The sequence below is a fragment of the Chenopodium album genome, chromosome 13 (genome assembly GCF_948465745.1).
Source record: "Chenopodium album chromosome 13, dcCheAlbu1.1, whole genome shotgun sequence".
NCBI lineage: Eukaryota > Viridiplantae > Streptophyta > Magnoliopsida > Caryophyllales > Amaranthaceae > Chenopodium > Chenopodium album.
In genome coordinates, this window is record NC_137846.1 from 40810350 (window position 1) to 40830526 (window position 20177).

The 20177-nt window shown below is 35.9% G+C and overlaps 1 long non-coding RNA gene and 1 pseudogene across 3 annotated transcripts; one reads left to right on the plus strand and one right to left on the minus strand.

Annotated features, from left to right (window-relative positions):
- Positions 1-12219: 12219 nt before the first annotated feature.
- Positions 12220-15860, minus strand: LOC145574768 (uncharacterized). Of its 2 annotated transcripts, XR_014098169.1 has the most exons (5): positions 15551-15854; positions 15280-15472; positions 14910-15055; positions 12981-13035; positions 12220-12787 (listed from the first exon to the last, which is right to left on the minus strand). It is a non-coding gene; the product is annotated as an uncharacterized LOC145574768 (long non-coding RNA). The 2 variants fall into 2 exon arrangements; XR_014098168.1 differs by having other exon boundaries at positions 14910-15472; positions 15551-15860.
- Positions 15861-15943: 83 nt separating this feature from the next.
- Positions 15944-19865, plus strand: LOC145574767 (prefoldin subunit 2 pseudogene; annotated as a pseudogene). Its single transcript, XR_014098167.1, has 2 exons — positions 15944-16091; positions 19182-19865. The product of XR_014098167.1 is annotated as a prefoldin subunit 2 pseudogene (transcript).
- The last annotated feature ends 312 nt before the right edge of the window (positions 19866-20177 follow it).

The window sequence follows — 20177 nt, forward strand, 5'->3', positions numbered from 1 at the left end:
CTCCGCAAAACCAAACCCGATGATGAACAATCTTTTACCGCCATTATTGGTCGGGTTCAGTATTTAATCCCCGGAGTGCTTAAAATTCATATTCAATCAAATTCAGTTTATAAAATAGTCAACAGATCAATCCTAATGTTTAGTCAAAGCATAGTTCAATTTTTATTTTGGCCCAAACCTTTTTATTCATTTCACATTATTTATTATTTTAGCCCAATTAATAAATAATAAACCTGAAATAGCCCAAAATTACGAATCATCACTTAAAAAGGCTTAATGTAATAAGGGTAAAAATGTATTTGGACGAAAAAAAGGAAGCAGAGCTTGTCGCGTCACGGCAAACTGTGCCGTGTCACGGGAAATATTGCCGCGCCACGACATATTCTCCCATGACACGGTGCCAATGCCGTGACACGGGACAGCTCTGTGTCTTCTCCGCGTAAACCCTTCACGCGTTTTTAACTCCCGTAGGTTTATTATTTCCCACGTCACTAATGTCCCGCGTCACACAAGGTTTCCCATGTCACGGAATTATTTGCCGTGTCATGGCATAATTTGCCGTGCCGCGGCAGTGTTTTTAGGGTTTTTATCCTTTTTAGGGTTCTGTGTGTTCCCTCTATTCATTTTCCCTATAAATACCCCCTCATTTCTGATGTACGGGGCATCAATTAATTCTCTCTTCTCTCTTTTATGCTCTAGCCTAAACACTAGCCTACCTTATTCTTTCAAAATTCCTTCCTTAAGCACTCCAAGGAGTTCGTACTTTACTCGAGGTTCTGTCCTTAAACCAAGGCGTGAAAGATAGAACTGTTTGAGGGTTTGGCCCCAAATCAACTCTATTTAATTTAATTCAATTTAATTATTGTTTTATTTATTTCCTTGAAGTTACTAACTCGTTTAATATTTTATAGTTGCAAGCAAACAAAATCAAAGTAAGAATTATGTTCCTTTTATTTCTATTATTTTTCTAACTATTTTATATTGTTGGATTTATTGTTAAATTGCTTCCAATATTAACGTTGATTTCTATTGTTATTATGATCACCATATTGCATGTTAAAAGGAATATGTAATTGAAAATCACGACTAATAAGATAACTTGGACGACTGTAGACACCCATTTGTGTCTCCCCAAAACCAAACCCAGTGATGAATACCTTTTGCGTCGAATCATAATCGAATAAGGTGAAAGTGTGAAAGGTCAGGTGTTGCGGTTGGTTTTTATTAAATTCTTTCTTTCTGTTTTCGAAAACAACTCTATTTTATGAAAACAGCCAATCTAGTTTAGTTTGGTCCACGACAAGGGTCCAATAATAGTGTAGTTGGATGGGGCTTGTAAAGAGCTTTCCAACGATATATTATAAGCCCAATTCCGATGAGTAATGAGGAAGTTATGGCCAAAATACTAAACTGGGCCCGATTTGATCCTCACATGCGGCCCAATGATTTAGGGGATGGCCCAATGTTAATTATTATTCCTAAAGTTATTAGAATTGATTATAGTCTTCTAGAATTCTTTAGAAGGTTCTTTTTAAATCCTAATAGAATTAGAATTAATAATTAGATTTTGATAAGTTTTATTTGGAGTAAAATATTATTTTAGGAAAAATACGATTTCGAGTTTTCATACGGACTTTACAAATCGATTTTGATTGATAAGTGGCCTCCGTGTTTGAAAGCGCGTAGGAATCCAGGCTGTCGCCAAACAACAGGCCTGTCGCATGCGACAAGCCTTGTCGCCACGCGACAGACCCTGTCGCTTGGCGACAAAGTTGGTTTTGCAGCGACATCGTGGAGTTTTATTTATTCCTTATCAAATTCTACCTATTTATGGACTGTTTTCTTATAAATAGGGTCCTAAACCTCCGTTTTTATTTATCAACAATCATCATCTCTTTCTAAAGCTAGAAGTTTTCTCTCTCTATTCTTTTTCTAAACCTTCCCTCTTACAAAATTCCGCATTCATGAGATCTAGATACACCTAGCCAAGTTCGAAGTTGCCTTCGCCCTAGACGTGAAAGGTTATAATTTCTGAGGGTTTGGTCCCTAATCTCTATTTCAATTATTTAATTGTTTGATTTTATATTTTCCTTGAAGTTACTAACGCGTGTATTTTGTTATTAGAAAGAGGCACGAGGCATCAAAGTATGTAATCTTATTGCTCTATTCTTGTAGAAAGCATGTTTAAATTTGTTTAATTCCTAGAATCAAGTTAGGATGTTTTTATTGCTTTCTAGTATCATGTTTAGGGTGCCTTTTGCTCTCTTCTAATATCATGTTAGTATCATGTTAGGGCTAAAGATTTGATTTTTATTGCTTAGTGACATGCTAGGGTTTGTTATTAATCTTGTTAGTATCATGCCTAGGATCTTGCTAATATTATGCTTTAACATGATTATTATTGTTATAATTATTATTGTTATAATTATGATGATTGTTATTATGTTGCTTGATGATTGTTAAATTGAAAATCACGACTAATTATGTTGCTTTAACATGATTATTATTGTTATAATTATGATGATTGTTATTATATCTAAGCTTTATTATTAACATGATGATTTTGATTATGATTGTTATGATTATTATTATGATGATTGTTATTATGTTGCTTGATGCTTATTATTGTTATTGCTTGATCACGCCTTTTATGCATGTTTAAAGGGAATTTGTACTTTTAATCACGCTTAATAAGATAATTAATAATCTAGTTTAGGGATAATATGATTATAATTCAAGTGATCGCCAATAATAGTTTTATTTGTGCATTAAATTCAACCAACATAGATAAACAGGTTTAGGGTTAATCTGTTGATTGCATGCTAGTCAGAAAGCGCACATGAATACGAGAAGATTAACCCTAAACCTGTTTATCAACAGATTAACCCTAAACCTGTTTATCTATGTTGGTTGAATTTAATGCACAAGCAAAACTATTATTGGCGATCACTTGAATTATAATCATATTAACCCTAAACAAGATTATTAATTATCTTATTAAGCGTGATTACAAGTATAAATTCCCTTTAAACATGCATAAAAGGCGTGATCAAGCAATAACAATAAATAATACATCAAGCAACATAATAACAATCATCATAATTATAACAATAATAATCATGTTAAAGCATAATATTAGCAAGATCCTAGGCATGATAATAACAAGATTAATAACAAACCCTAGCATGTCACTAAACAATCAAAATCAAAGCTTTAGCCCTAACATGATACTAACATGATATTAGAATAGAGCAAAAGGCACCCTAAACATGATACTAGAAAGCAATAAAAACATCCTAACATGATACTAGGAATTAAACAAATTTAAACATGCTTTCTACAAGAATAGAGCAATAAGATTACATACTTTGATGCCTCGTACCTCTTTCTAATAACAAAATGCACGCGTTAGTAACTTCAAGGAAAATATAAAAACAAACAATCAAATTAAATAATTGAAATAGAGATTTGGGACCAAACCCTCAGAAATTATAACCTTTCACGTCTAGGGCGAAGGCAACTTCGAACTCGGCTAGGTGTTTCTAGATCTCGTGAATGCAGAATTTTGTAAGAGGGAAGGTTTAGAAAAAGAATAGAGAGAGAAAGCTTCTAGCTTTAGAGAGATATGATTGTAGAGAGAATTGATAATTGTGGCTGATTGTGAATGAAGGTTCAGGACCCTATTTATAAGAAAACAGTTCGGAAATAGGTAGAATTTGATAAGGCATAAAACTCCACTCTGTCGCTGCAAAACCGACCTTGTCGCCAGGCGACAGGGTCTGTCGTGTAGCGACAAGGCTTGTCGTGTGGCGACAGGCCTGTCATTTGGCGACAGCCTGGATTCCTATGCGCTTTCAAAAACGGAGTCCATTTATCAATCAAAATCGATTTGTAAAATCCGTATGAAAATCGAAATCGTATTTTCCATAAAATAATATTTTATTCCAAATAAAATTTATCAAAATATAATTATTAATTCTAATTCTATTAGGATTAAAGAGAACCTTCTAAAGAATTCTAGAAGACTATAATTAATTCTAATAACTTTAGGAATAATAATTAACATTGGGCCCTCCCCTAGATCATTGGGCTGCATGTAAAGATCGAATCGGGCCTAGTTTAGTATTTTGGCCATAACTTCCTCATTATTCATCGGAATTAGGCTTATAATATATCGTTGGAAAGCTCTTTGCAAGCCCCATCCAACTACACTATTATTGGACCCTTGTCGTGGACCAAACTGAACTGGATTGGCTGTTTTCATAAAATAGAGTTGTTTTCGAAAACAGAAAGAAAGAATTTAATAAAAACCAACCGCAACACGTGACCTTTCACATTTTCACTTCATTCGATTATGATTCGACGCGAAAGGTATTCATCACTGGGTTTGGTTCTACACATTTGGGTGTCTACAGTTCATAATTGATCATATCTAAGAATTTCCAATGCTCATCCTTTTCCACTTAGAGTTAGACTTGGGGGCTTGATCCTTACATTATTAGCCTACCCAGCCTAAGAGTCACCACCATTTGACTCTTTTCAAAATATTTTTCCACGCACTTAGCCCTTGCAGCCTAACTTTAGTGTCACTTTCACACACTACACAGATACATGACCAAATAGTCTTTCCCTTGGGAACCATTCGTCATGAAATCTTAACACAACGTTGGAGCATACTTTGTCATAACAAAATCACTCATCACTCATCATTGCATCACAAAGTATGAAGTATTTAGCCTCCGCGCCTAAGTTACCTAAATAATTTCATTCTCGAGTCAACCAGGATAGTCTAAGATGTTACAATCCTTGTACTGTGAGAGACAACGTTAACGGAATAAGCTCATTCAACATGCACCATCAAAAACTTCGCTTCTTTCTTTTTTCGCGTCTTTCTTTTTCGGGAGAAAGTCGGTACCCTCCACAAAAATGACGGAAATTTTTGCTTTTTCGAGTCGCACGATCACATTACAATGCACACACTAGTCATGTACACATTGAGTCATGTCGTGTTATCACATCGAGTTAAGTCTACGCACACGAGTCGATTTGAGTACATCAAGTTACACGTCGAGTCAAGCAACACTAAGTCTTAGGTCAACCCTAAAGAAAGATAAGCAAAGTCCTATAGTCCAAAATATAAATGCAGGTACATTTCAGTGAGCAAGAACATTCCCGGAATTTTTGAAAAACCGCGAATGAAAACCTGACTCCAGCATCAGACGACAAGGCTATCGCCTAACGACAGAGCGAGGACGCGGCGACAACGGTTTCCAGCGTGCGCCGGAGCAGCAATGAGATGCGTGGTCCCATATCGGATTATGCGGACCTCATACAGCAATTTCAGGTTCCTTGGTACGCTAGTTAGCCCCTATAAGCAAATTGACATGATTAGTAGTCGGCTCGATTACAATCGCAGTAAGTGATTGACCTGACGACGATCGTCTCACTTAGCTTAAGCGCCTAAACATTGGCTCATTACAAGCACCAAGGCATCGGTTCAAAAGCAAGCACTTATATGACAATTTTTCCAAGATTGGATTGTCATCCCCAACTAACAATATTTCCAAAAGTGGATTGTCGCGCATTCTTCTTAAACGACAATTTTTCCAAGATTGGATTGTCATCTCTGGCAAAGTTTCCAAGCGTGGATTGTCGTACTCCTTCTCTATTTGGCAAGTTTTTCCAAGTTCGGATTGTCATACATTCATCAAATCTTCGACAAATTTTCCAAGATTGGATTGTCATCTCAAATTGGCAATGTTTCCAAGCATGGATTGTCGTACTCTTTCTCTATTTGGCAAGTTTTCCAAGTTCGGATTGTCATACATGCATCAAATCCTTGGAAATATTTCCGAGATTGGATTGTCATACACGTAGTTCCGTATGGAAAAATTTCCCAAAGGATTGTCGTAGGTCTCTACTCATCATAAATTTCGGCAAAGGAAACTCAACGTGGATTGTCATTCATTTCAGTAAGTGGCAAATTTCCCGAAGTGGATTGCCGGTCAACTCTTTTTTTGCAAATGTTCCAAGACGCGGTTTGTCAATAGTGGCAATATTTTCCTAAAAGGATTGTCGCATAGGGTTGGCAAATTTCCAAGGTGGATTGCTTTCAAGAGTTATATTCCAAGATGTGGATTGTCGATCGTAGCAAAGTTCTCATGACAGATTGTTACGAAGCATTGGCAACTTTTCCCAAAATTGGATTTTGGAAAATTTTCCGAGATACAGATTGTCGCTTCATCGTAGAAATATTTCCAAGGATGGATTGTTACGTGGCATTGACAACTTTCCCTAAATCAGATTGTCATAAATCATACAAGAGTCGTGTTGACAATTGTTCCTGAAGAAAAGAGGATTATCATCACCCAAAGCATCAACATCAAAATTCAAGCGGCATTAAGGATTGACAGGCGTTGATCTTTGGTAATTTTCTTCGGAATATTATCACAACAACTGAGTATGACTTCAGGCGAAGCAATCTTCGATAGGGTTCCCTGGCTTGCGGAAGATTATCACAGCAGAAATTGGAGGCAGTTACAAGCGTAGCAGTCTTCAAGCGGGATGACGTTCTCTAGCTTGTGGAAGGTCGTCAAAACAAAATGCAACAAACCGGTTACCTTCAGAGACGTGTGATCGACGGTGCAAGATACGCGTTTCTTAACTCTTTTATCAGTTTTAACTAACGCTAGTTTGCAGGTATCGGCGTTACAAGAATGATTTAGGATTGTAGAATGTTCTGAATCATTCTCCGTCCCTATCGCTACTTTGACTTTCGTTTTCAAAACTTGCGTTTCTCCAAACTCAGTCAAGGTGGGGGCTTCTATAGACACCCATTTGTGTCTCCCCAAAACCAAACCCGGTGATGAATACCTTTTGCGTCGAATCATAATCGAATAAGGTGAAAGTGTGAAAGGTCAGGTGTTGCGGTTTGGTTTTTATTAAATTCTTTCTTTCTGTTTTCGAAAACAACTCTATTTTATGAAAACAGCCAATCCAATTTAGTTTGGTCCACGACAAGGGTCCAATAATAGTGTAGTTGGATGGGGCCTGTAAAGAGCTTTCCAACGATATATTATAAGCCCAATTCCGATGAGTAATGAGGAAGTTATGGCCAAAATACTAAACTGGGCCCGGTTTGATCCTTACATGCGGCCCAATGATTTAGGGGAGGGCCCAATGTTAATTATTCTTCCTAAAGTTATTAGAATTTATTATAGTCTTCTAGAATTCTTTAGAAGGTTCTTTTTAAATCCTAATAAAATTAGAATTAATAATTAGATTTTTAATAAGTTTTATTTGGAGTAAAATATTATTTTATGAAAAATACGATTTCGAGTTTTCATACGGACTTTACAAATCGATTTTGATTGATAAGTGGACTCCGTGTTTGAAAGCGCATAGGAATCCAGGCTGTCGCCAAACGACAAGCCTTGTCGCCAGGCGACAGGAAAGTCGGTTTTGCAGCGATAGCGTGGAGTTTTATTTCTTATCAAATTCTACCTATTTTCCGGACTGTTTTCTTATAAATAGGGTCCTAAACGTCCGTTTTTATTCATCAACAACCATCATCTCTCTCTAAAGCTAGAAGCTTTCTCTCTCTATTCTTTTTCTAAACCTTCCCTCTTACAAAATTCCGCGTTCACGAGATCTAGATACACCTAGCCGAGTTCGAAGTTGCCTTCGCCCTAGACGTGAAAGGTTATAATTTCTGAGGGTTTGGTCCCAAATCTCTATTTCAATTATTTAATTTGATTGTTTGTTTTTATATTTTCCTTGAAGTTACTAACGCGTGCATTTTGTTATTAGAAAGAGGTACGAGGCATCAAAGTATGTAATCTGATTGCTCTATTCTTGTAGAAAGCATGTTTAAATTTGTTTAATTCCTAGTATCATGTTAGGATGTTTTTATTGCTTTCTAGTATCATGTTTAGGGTGCCTTTTGCTCTATTCTAATATCATGTTAGTATCATGTTAGGGCTAAAGCTTTGATTTTGATTGTTTAGTGACATGCTAGGGTTTGTTATTAATCTTGTTATTATCATGCCTAGGATCTTGCTAATATTATGCTTTAACATGATTATTATTGTTATAATTATGATGATTGTTATTATGTTGCTTGATGTATTATTTATTGTTATTGCTTGATCACGCCTTTTATGCATGTTTAAAGGGAATTTGTACTTGTAATCACGCTTAATAAGATAATTAATAATCTTGTTTAGGGTTAATATGATTATAATTCAAGTGATCGCCAATAATAGTTTTGCTTGTGCATTAAATTCAACCAACATAGATAAACAGGTTTAGGGTTAATCTGTTGATTGCATGCTAGTCAGAAAGCGCACATGAATGCGAGAAGAATAAAGTAAAGGCCTTTTTAGGGCAGGTTCAATCTCTTTTAGGTTGGATTTGTACCTTCATCCCCGAACCCTATTTGGTTCAAGACCTTTTGGAGTTGACGATCTCATGGATCGTTAAGGGGTGTAATCTTCACCTTGTGAACGGTTTACAAGTTCATAAAACTTGTTGGCGACTCTTTGCTCTCTTTTCTTTCCCTTTGGACGCAACCATGCTTAAGTATATGATCACAGTGGGGTTCAAGCTTGGGGTTAATGGCTTGAAATATTCCCTACAACGACCGGTTTTAGGTTCCTTTTTAATTTTGTTGTTTAATCAAGTGATCACAATATTTTAGAATTATGTGTTGTATTAATATTCAACCAATTTAGCATAATGTTAGTTTGGAGCAAATTGAATATTTGTTCGTATGCCTTTGAGATCGCAGGAATCACTTTTCATCATAAGAATCGAGTAGAGGCCAATACGGGCGAATGTGACTCCATGACTCACTTCGTACCATCATCCCCGATCCTCCTTTCGTGGTTTCGAACCATATGGAGTTAGTAATCTTATGGATTATGAATGGGGTGTAACCTTCACGGGTCAATCGTTGTTGCCTTCGTTGTTTCTTTATTCGTGGTTGCCTTTTATGATCCGTGAACGGTTTACAAGTTCCTTAAAAACTTGTTAGCGTCTCCCTACTTTCTTTGTCCCTAATCGTTGTCCCTATCGTATATATCAATTCTCACTTCCTATGAGTGCCAAGCATATTCACTATATGCTTAACGTAGGCGCACTTCGAACGACGCCTACAATAGTGAATACTCCTGCTAGGGTTGAATCCCAGCAAATAAATGGATAATCCACTTCTAGATAAATCTGCAGCACGCAAAAGATGTGGAAAACCCCTCGGAGCTAAAGATTTAAAGCCGAGAATGAAAATCCAAAAGAGTGGAAATGAGGAATAAAAAGGGTGAAAACTCCTCAAATAAAGTGGATCAAATCCAAAATGATGAAAATGTCATCAACCCCCAAGATGAATCTAAAAAGTTGGATGGTACATTTGAGGGGGAGCGTGAAAACGAAATCGTCGACAATCATGAAATTTCAATAAATTACGTCCACACTAGAAAATAGCGGGATAGAGTAAAAACCTATGTCAAAGATGTATTCGCATACTCAATTGCCATAGAAATCATCACTGATGTTGAGGACACCGAGCCATGCATCATCGGTAGATGAATGTCGACAGAGGAGTGATTGGCCAAAATGGAAAGAAGCCATTCAGGCTGAATTAAAAATCTCTCGCAAAACGCGAAGTTTTCAGTCTTGCAGTCCAGACTCCAAAAGGAGTGAAACTCGTTGGGTATAGATGGGTGTTTATACGAAAAATAAATGAAAGGACGAAATTGTAAGGTACAAGGATAGATTTGTAGCCCAAGGTTTCTCTCAGAGACTGGGAATCGACTATGATGAAACATATTCACCTGTGGTAGATGCCACAACACTAAGGTTCCTCATAAGTGTATCAGCATGCAAAGGACTACAAATGCGTTTAATGGGTGTTGTGACTGCATACCTTTATGGGTCACTTGATACTGACATCTATATGAAAGTCCCCGAAGGACTTGAACTACTTGAACCTTTAAGGTCACAACCTCGAAAGTTACATTCCATAAAATTGAAAAAATCACTCTTCGGTTTAAAGCAATCTAGGAGGATGTGGTTTAACCGTTTAAGTGAGTACCTTCTCAAAGGAGGGTATAAGAACGACCAAATTTGTCCATGTGTATTCAATAAAAGGACCGAAAATGGTTTTGTCATAATAGCGGTGTATGTTGATGATTTAAACATCATCGGGACACCTTACTAAATCGAAGAAACCGCTAAATGTATGATGAAAGAATTTGAAATGAAAGACCTTAGAAGAACAAAATTTTGTCTCGGATTACAAATTGAACATCTGAGAGATGATATCTTAATTCATCAATCCCATTATTCCGAGAAAGTATTAAAAAGGTTCTATATGGACAAAGGACACCCATAGAATTCACCAATGATTGTTCATGCTCTAAACATCAAAGATGATCCATTTCGACCCCGAGAAGAAAGTGAAGTTGTACTTGATCTAGAGGTACCGTACCTAAGTGCAATAGGAGCTTTGATGTACTTGGCCGTCAACACTAGGCCAGACATTGCATTCTCGGTAAACTTGTTAGCAAGGTATAACTCTGAACCTACAAGCAGACATTGGAATGGAGTGAAACACCTACTTTACTATATACGCTGAACAATCGATTTAGGGCTCTTCTATCCAAGAATTGGAAATCCTACTCTCGTGGGATATGCTGATGCAGGTTACCTATCAGATCCAGTAAAATCAAAATCACAAACAGGTTATCTTTTTAGCTATGACAATATAGCGATCTCTTGGAAGTCAACTAAGCAGACATTGATAGCGTCATTGTCAAACCAAGCTGAACTGCCCTTTATGAAGCTGGTAGGGAATGTATATGGTTGTGGTCTGTGACCCAACATATACTCAAAGAAAGGACATCAAAACAATCGAAGAAGACCCAACTACAATTTTTGAAGACAACACTACTTGCATTTCACAAATTAAAGGAGGCTACATTAAAGGTGATAGAATAAAACACATCAACCCCAAGTTCTTTTCTACTCATGACTTGGAAAAAGAAGGAAAGATCGATGTCCAGCGAATCCAGTCATGCAACAACTTCGCCGATCTATTCACGAAGGCATTACCACATTACCATCTAGCAAATTTCAAGAACTCGTGCATTTGACCGGCATGCATCGTCTTTGTGATCTGTGTTAAACTTAGGGGGAGACCTATATGTGTTGTACTCTTTTTCCTTCGTCTAAATTTTTATTCCACAGGGTTTTTCTTGGCAAGGTTTTAACGAGGCAGATAAACATATATGTACAATAACGGTAATACTCCCTCCGTTTTTAAATACTTGCTCCATTTCTCCATGCGCGAAGTTTTAGGAGAAATTAGAGAAAGTAATAATATATAGAGGTAGTGGAATAGGTGGAAAAATAAAAATTTGTAAAAAGCAAAAGTAGAGGAGGGAATTGGAGAGAGAACATGAAATCAATAAAATATGATTAATGGTGGGTCTATTAGGTGAGATAAGTTAATTAAATATTGTAAAAGTTTTTTAGATAAGGAAATGGAGCAAGTATTTAAAAACGACCGAAAAAGGAAAGTGGAGCAAGTATATAAAAACAGAGGGAGTATTTATTTTTACATAGGAGTCATCCTATAGAAATCCGTTCGAGGGGGAGTGTTGTAATACGCATTGTATGCGTAATATGAACGGCTTAAGAATATCACCAAACATCACTGCTTAGCTTTCCATAAAAAAGTAAATATTGTCGCTCAAGACCTCATGCAGTCATGCTCGTTTAAACATTTCATTGCATGTTTAATATATCGATTAAACGCTATTTATGCAAGGGTACTATAAATTCCCGCATAATCTGAAAGAAATATACACAACAATTATCGGAGTATATAAAAACTTTCTTTTGATCTTTTTGAAATCCTTTGTTGTAACTAGGGTTATGAAAAGTGGGCGATGCGCGCTATGCAGTCACCCATGATTGTGTGATTGTTACTCCATGGTGTAACTACACTGAGGGTCGAATTTGGTCATTGTTAACATGGCTATTGCTATTTTATACATGTAGTTGTTATTTTAGTTGTCTTTTTGGACTAACAAGCAAACTATGGCCATATTCTTGTATTATTGCTTGTTATTTCACAAACAACTCTTTATTAATCAAATATAACCAATTATATGTTTTTGCTCAAAATCCTTTGCATTACACTCATAAATCAGTCTCGACAATTGCCTTTTATTCTAGTCCATCTAAACTCAAAGCTCACACAACAACAATACACATAACATTCATTTCTTAAAAAAATAAAAAAAAATACATAAAAAAATAAAAAAAATAATTGGCTAAAATATCAAATGTACAGCCTCCTATTTTGTAGAGCCATATTATTCCCATAAGGATAATCTACCATTATCTTTCTTTCAAAAAATCTACACAATAATAATGAAATATTATCATAGTATCAAATGGAGATGACTTGCTCAATTGATCATTTAGTACAACATTATAGAAGATTACTAAGTTGCCATAAAGGCTGTACAGCAAGAAGAACAAGCTAGTAATAGTGCTTTGATACCTTCACTTTCTTTAACATGCCATCTTCCATCTCTATGTGATGCTCCCCGTAGGAATGTTCTCAAGCATTTAGAGGGCCATAATGAATCAATTAATTACCAGTTATGCCATCGGAGAGGCTAAACCTTTACACATCTAAGCTTAAGGTATGCTGCACAACATTCTCCAAACCCATCCCTCCAAAGTTACCAAAAAAAGCATCCTCCTTCACATCATCTACCTGACTCGCCAGTCCAGTAATTAAATCAGAAACATTTGCAAGATTAGTAAAAACATCATCTTAACCAGGTAGCACAAACTCAATTGTATGGTTAACAATATCATTTTTATAATTTTTATGAAATCAAAATTCAATTAAAAAAGTTACTGTACAAAAAATTACAGAAAATATTATTTTTTTTGCAAAATCATACCTTTGTTTTACCTCAACAAGGCATTCATGCTTGGTATCTCCATCAGACCATCAGCCTGCATGAACAATACAAAGCATAAGAATCAGTTAACAGATAAGATCCATCTTCCGCACAATATATGACATCCACATCTTAATTAAGGAAACTAAATTATTAAAATAGACTACAATTAAGACTGGAATTTTAGCTTCTAAAACTAACAAGGATGCTAATGAATTTTAAACACATATCTCTGTTTGAGATAATTTGATGGGTACTGATCCAAATTTGTAACAGCCATGTACAAATTGCCCAAACAACCCAATGAAATCCCTCATGCTTATCTTTTCATCGATCTTGGCCTCCCTTCTTCTATTCTCTCAACTCCCTCTTATCTACAATTTCGTCCCTGCTCTTTCCCTTGCAGCTGACAAGAGCTACATACATATGTTCCTGTTATATGATGGATTACTGGTTTTCCTCGCAGAAGCTCAAGTCACACTGTCCATATATGCCCACCACCACCACTGCCTGAGACTAGTCCTGGTAACGACTCGTATTACAAGGCATACAGTCAGAGTATGCAATCCTCGATAGGAAATTATAATTGGAGTCTTGGAGGGCATCACCACCACTGATGATGAGAATGATAATGGATTAGAAAGAAACAAAGTCGTGAACAAAAGATAATTAGGAAGATGTGACTGTTGATGATGATAACAAATAGTACAAGAAGGAATACTCTGACTATTAGTCTTATGAAGAGCAATTATGACAAAGATGAAACTAAACAAGAAGAGAAGCAATTGTCTAGATTAGTACAGAGAAATCTCATAGAAAATTTTGATGATTTCATTAAAAATGATGAAGGAAGATCTCAAAATTAACCACAATTTGCTCAACACATTGCTCCATAGTTCTGATTAAGAGTTAAGACACTGACATTCATTACTGAGCACGTCTTCTAAGATAGGGGGATTAGTAGAGCCGAGCACCTTTCCAATTAAAAAGAAGCAGTCACAAAAAACCCCAAAATACAAGACAAGCCTTAAAACTAATTCGATTTATCCTCCATCCGTAGACTTTTGTACGAAAAGGGAAGTGAATTTATTTTGACTTGTAGAATGGTAACAATAAGTAACCACACATAATTTTGGGATGATGTCCCACCAAAGCAATTTCCATCGTATACAACAAACTCCTGGTAGCTAAAGCACATTCACCTTAAACGACGGTTGAATAGAACCCAACCACCTAGATGAAGACAGAGAATGTCATGACAATAGAGGCGTCCGTCGCAAAAGCCCCAAAACAAGAGTCATTACTCAATGATTATAAAAATTCACATTAAACCAAGCTTTATAACGTCATCCGTGGAATTAAATCAAGATAAACTGGCATTAATTATCATTATCATCTTATTCATCAAAGATTTTCACAACAATGGTGATAATTTCAATTCCCAAATAATAACAAGAAAAACCCAATTCAAACACAAAAGTACAAAACCCATATTAAAACAAATAGATAAAAATAAAAGTATAATCAACAATCTTTACCCCTTAAAATCAACAATCAAAAGTCTTGAACAATCAAGAAAAAGGGTTAAGTATTGGCGCATAGCACCTATATGTTTTAGAAATATATAGGATGACAAAATGTACCACTACAACCTAATAAGTGATAGGTGGTAGGTATTTTAGGAGAAAATAATCAACGACATAAGATAACAAAAAGTACCACCACATGTATAATAGTACAGAAAAAGTACTATTAATACAATTAATATCTTAATGGTACATTATAATACACAAAAATGTACCACTGTAGAAAAATATCAAATGAAAAAATATAATAAAAACCCCATACTGCCCTCCTATATGCATGCTAAACATATAGGTGCTATGCGCCTAGATGCACTCAAGAAAAAGAACAACAAAAGAATTGTACCTATTGCGTTCATAAAGAGGGAAATCCCTAATCTTAGCGAATTTCTTATCAGCTGTATCCACCAAAGACCAGTAGATTTCAATCATGGTATCCCACTATTATGCTGCGTTATCTTCTTTCCCGGGTTGCTTTCCCTTTCCTGTTTTCTTCAAATCCATAATATTATTAACATAGAATAATTTAACATATTTTTCTAACAAATTTAGCATTTTACAGAGTCGGATGATTACCTCCGAAATACTTTAGGCTGGTTCAAAAAGGCCTTCTTAATATGTTTTATAATAAGTGCAATGTAAATTAATTAAATGATAATATAAATACTAACATTCTGTAATAAAATTGAAATTCAGTAATTAGATTGAAATAATACCTGTTCCGCCATGATTGAGTGGTTATAAGATGAGGTTCAGAGTTCAGACGAAGCAATGGAGGCGCCGCAGAGGAGAAAGAGTGGGAGAAAAGGAGAGAAGTAAGAAGATGAAGTAAATGCCTTCTTAACCACGCCATATTGTATCTGAGGCCTCATCTTCTCTCTATATCTTCAAATTTGGGATTTTTTTCCCCTGAAATTAGAGTTTCACATTAGATAAATCAATTGAAAATCTACAAAATTAGTTGTACTAAATTAAATCAAAATTTACCCATAAAAAAAAACTTTCAAAGCTCTGGTTGGCAAAGCTTTTAAAGCTGTTGTTTGGAAAGCATGCTCCATCCCCATATCTTTCAAGGCAAGAGAAAGAAAGCGAGAAAGCTGAGAGGAGAGAGAAAGTTGATGCATTTAAGTTGAATTGGGGAGTTTTGAAGTACAGTAACTCATCAAGCAAGAATAGAGAAAGAAGAAAATTCCAAGGTAAAAAGCAAGTCATTCATAAAAAAAGGAAGGGAGGAAAAAAGGCCACATCACCTCTTTCACACATGCCATTTACACATGTAGTTAGTTACTGTTTATAAGGGAGCAAGGTGAAATCTTTTAAGGGTTGAGGAAAGTGTAACACAACTTGTACGTGGAATACCCACATGCTACTCGAAGTCGTAACCAGTAACTACAGCAAAAAAACTTACTGTAAAATTATTCTGACTTTCTGAGTCTTCTCTCTCTAAGTTTCCCCATTGAAGCGCACTCAACGTTCTCCATTGAGGCGACTCGTGATTTTTCTATCCTCCATTAAAGCAATTTCTGAGGTAAGATATTGCTTTCTTTTTCTAATCATCGGATATCAATTTCTCAATCTAGGGTTTATCTTTAATTTAATTCTCAGTATACTCATTTAGGGTTCTTCCTCTTCGCTTAATTTGATATTTGAATCTAATTTTCTTTATTGTTAGTATGTAACTATGAATTTTATGACCCTAATTTGATAAATGAATCAAATTTCGTTGCTAATTAGTTTACTCATGTGAACATTTACTAGTGAAAGGAAATTAGTGAATATTGGAAATTGATAAATATTAGGTGATTAAGTGACAAAAAACTTAAATTATATATTTCAGCTTTGTTTGTTGAACTGCAGATACATTGTAATTTCAAAGAATGGCTTGATTAGGTGCTGGAAAATTACTAGTTTTTGGAGTTTCCTTTTTCTCTAACTGGGGTAACTAGAAGCTAAACAAAGACAAATTGTTTAAGACTGGGATTTTCGCTGATTTTTATGTTCAGTTGCTCTGAAATGCTCTTAGAATTGCGCTTTAGAATACCGAAAACTATTGGGCTGTTGTCTATCTGAGATAAATAGCGCGCTTCAACTTTCACTGATGTAATTGAAGTATTTTAGTAGCTCCTTTCTCAGTGAGTTTTCCTTGGTTGCCGTGATTCATATTAGCTCCTTGATAGATATATTCCCAATTATTTGGAACTGTATTATAATGATGATCTTAATGGACCTAAACAATGAGAATGACCTTTTTGCAAGAAGATATATCTTGAATACGGTCTTATTTGCTTAGAACTTCAAAGCCTTTTTAGTGTTGCGTGTATATCATCATGTAACTTGTCCGTTGATAGGATTATGAGTTGGAAAAGTTTTGGATGTGACTATTCATTAAACACTAGCATGGGTTTGTTCCCTGACCTGTGTTTACCTTATTCCACATGATTGGTTATTCTAAAGGACTCTAGGATGTTTTATGTATTATTTCGATTCTCGAAGTTATTCTTCTTCTCCTTACCATGCCCAAAATTCCATCTATTCCAAATGATCCTATTCCATTATTTCCCTAATAGACCTTAGGATGTTTTATGTAGCTCATCATCAATCGTTTTCGCAGTTGAGTTCATTTTCCTCTGATGTGCTCCCCGGCTTCCCCCACAGAATAAAGAAATTGCCAGTCTTGTAAGTTAGGAGCTTTTATAGTTTCCCAAAAAAAAAAAAAAAAAAAAAAAAAAAAAAGTTAGGAGCTTTAATTTAAGCTGTGCTTAGTCAAATGCATGTTGATCTGTTGGTGTGATTCTTTAATGACTGCCATCTTCATTCATCTCCTTATAATCTGGCGCTTCACTTAGAACAAAGAAGTTAATTGATATAGCTCTTGTAGCTGAGTATTCTGGCTAATGTTTTTAGGACACTGGTTACTAATTCCCCTTTCTTCTCCTTAAAACAAATCCATGGCTAGGTGAGTTGTTGTATGCCTATCGCCTTTTCCACCCACATTATGTTGTTTGGAATGTCTGGAATGAGGTTCTACTATTTTGCCCCCATCTTTCATTTCTAAAGAATACAGGGGTCTAGCCATAAATCAGGATAATTGGGTATTGGAGTTCACATGTGTTGGGTAATCAGGTTGGTTTCCACAATGCTCTGAGAAATTCAGGCATCGCATATATGCCATCCTTATAGAAAACCATGAAATATATTTCAAAAAAATGAGTGTGACAACATTATAAGAAACCAGGAATACGATATCTAGCTGAAGGCCTGAGGTTCATTACTGATATATTGCTATCTGCTTAATTTTGAAGTCTTGACTCTTGATTCTTGACTCCACCTGTGTGAAAGTAAACACTACCCCAACTTGACTTCATTTCATCATTTGCCTTCATCACTCTCTTTAGATCGATTTTGATGTTTTGACTACCATCATCTAGCTGTATGTCATTGCTCTAGCCTCTAATCTCTAAGGCTCTGTTTAATTTAAATAATATTATCTGCATGCATAATCTCTTGTGATTCCAAATATTAACTCTAAGAAACTTTCGTTCTTTCCAACATTGTTATGTTACTTTGATCTCAGTTATGGCCATATTTTTTTAAAAAAAAACTTCATCCTTAACAACTTGCGATTCTTTTCTATTATACTCAGGATATATTTGGTTGGACCTATGCTAGTGTCTGTTTGTCTGACCTATGTTCCTTTCCCATTTTATAAAAGTTAAGGATTTCTTAACTGTTGTATTTTATGTTTTCACTTGGTTTATGTTCTCCAAATTCTGAGATGATGCAAAACTACCAAAAATAAAATTTTCCCCCATCATGCTTTTTTTTTTTTTTTTTTTTGGACATTGTCGATTTTCCAAAGTTGTTGATGATATGGTGCATACAGCGCTAAAGTGAAGGGTTGAGCCTAGGTGACACTATGAACTGTTTTTGGGATCTTAGGTTGATTAAGAATTAGACAGGTAGTGTGCGATCTTAGTTTCAAAAAGTGTGCCTTAGTGTGCCTTAGGCACAGGCACAAGGGACACTCAGGCGCGAGAGCTGGCGCCTTGCGCACAAAGGCCTATAAAAGGTGCATGCCTATGTGTTTTTTTCTAGGCTGCTTTTTGTGCCTTATGTTGTAAGGCGTCAATAGCTAACGTGTAAGATAATATTTTTTTTAAAAACGCCACACAACTTTGTGATGGTCAGGTTTGCTTTAATTCTAGAGGACAGAGAAACCCCATATCCCCCAATTCCATTTGAAGTATCCTAGTCCCTAGCTATTGATCATGTCTCTTTCACCTTTCCCATAAATTCCCTTTTTTAGATTTATTTGATAGAGAATGAGATGTATATTCTTTTTCATATAAATAAAGCTTGTGTCACCAACAAAAGGCTGTGTGCCTTCACCTTGCGCACCTAGGCTCCAAAGATATTTTAGTCTTGGTGCGTTTGTGGCCTTGTGCCCTAATGCCCTTTAACACTAAGTGTGTGCTGTGGGTTAGACTAAGTTTTCGAGAAAGCTGCCGCTGTAAACATTGCTCTGATTTTATTCTTTGAGCCTTTATCAAGGATGGATTGTCTAATATCTTCGCTGCTGCTCACACGTCCCACTAAGGTTCCATTTTTCTCTTTGCAGTTTAAAATGGCTGAAAGAAGAGAGCCTGCCAATGAGCAAGCAATTGCAAACTTGTATGCCTCGATGAGGTCAGAACTGAACCAAATATACTCAAAGATCACAGAGCTTGAGATGGAAGTGAGCGAACATTCCTTGGTTATGAATGCCATCCAGCCACTTGATCCCTCGAGGAAATGCTACCGTATGATTGGAGGTGTGCTTGTAGAAAGAACAATCAAAGAGGTTTTGCCAGCTGTGCAGCGGAACAAGGAGGGCATCGAAGAGGTTATTGGCAGGCTGAACGAGGCTCTGGAGAGAAAGAAGAAAGACATTGCTGAGTTTGAGGCGAAGTACAAAATTAGGATCAAAAAGTCAGATAATGATGTGCAGGACAGTAACAAGAAAGAAGGTAACGCACAGGGTGTTCTGGTAGGCCCTGCCGGTGCTACTGAAACATAGGTTTTGTGGTGATAGTTTTTTTTGAAGTCTTGGTCATATTATGTATTCCTCCATGTCTTCATAGTTATGGTAGTTTGGATGGTTTAGCAATTGGATGTTTTTGGATTTGTAACATCAGTTTTTTGGTTTTGTGTTTATTATTTTTATGATTTTGCTATTAATATTGAAAGTTCCCAATACAAATACTAGAACTGAAAGTTATCTTTTTCATGTGCAATTCAATAGATATTTTGGTGTGTGCACTTGAATATTTGGTTAAACCCAAAGCATAGTTCATTTGCGAATAAAGTTAGGTGTAACTCGGGTTGTGCAGGTTTATGTGTCATGCTAGCGAGTTTTATGCTTAAGTGAATTGTGTTTGAAAAGAACCAATAAGTGTTCATAAACACAAATCTCCTAAATGTTACCTTTGAGATATGTAAAAGTTTTTTTTATGACCTGGACTTTATTGGTTAACCAATTGTTCACAAACACAAATCTCCTAAATGAATTGAGTTTGATGAGACATTGAGATCATTTTATTGTTCGGACTTGAACTTGCATAAGATACATATGCTT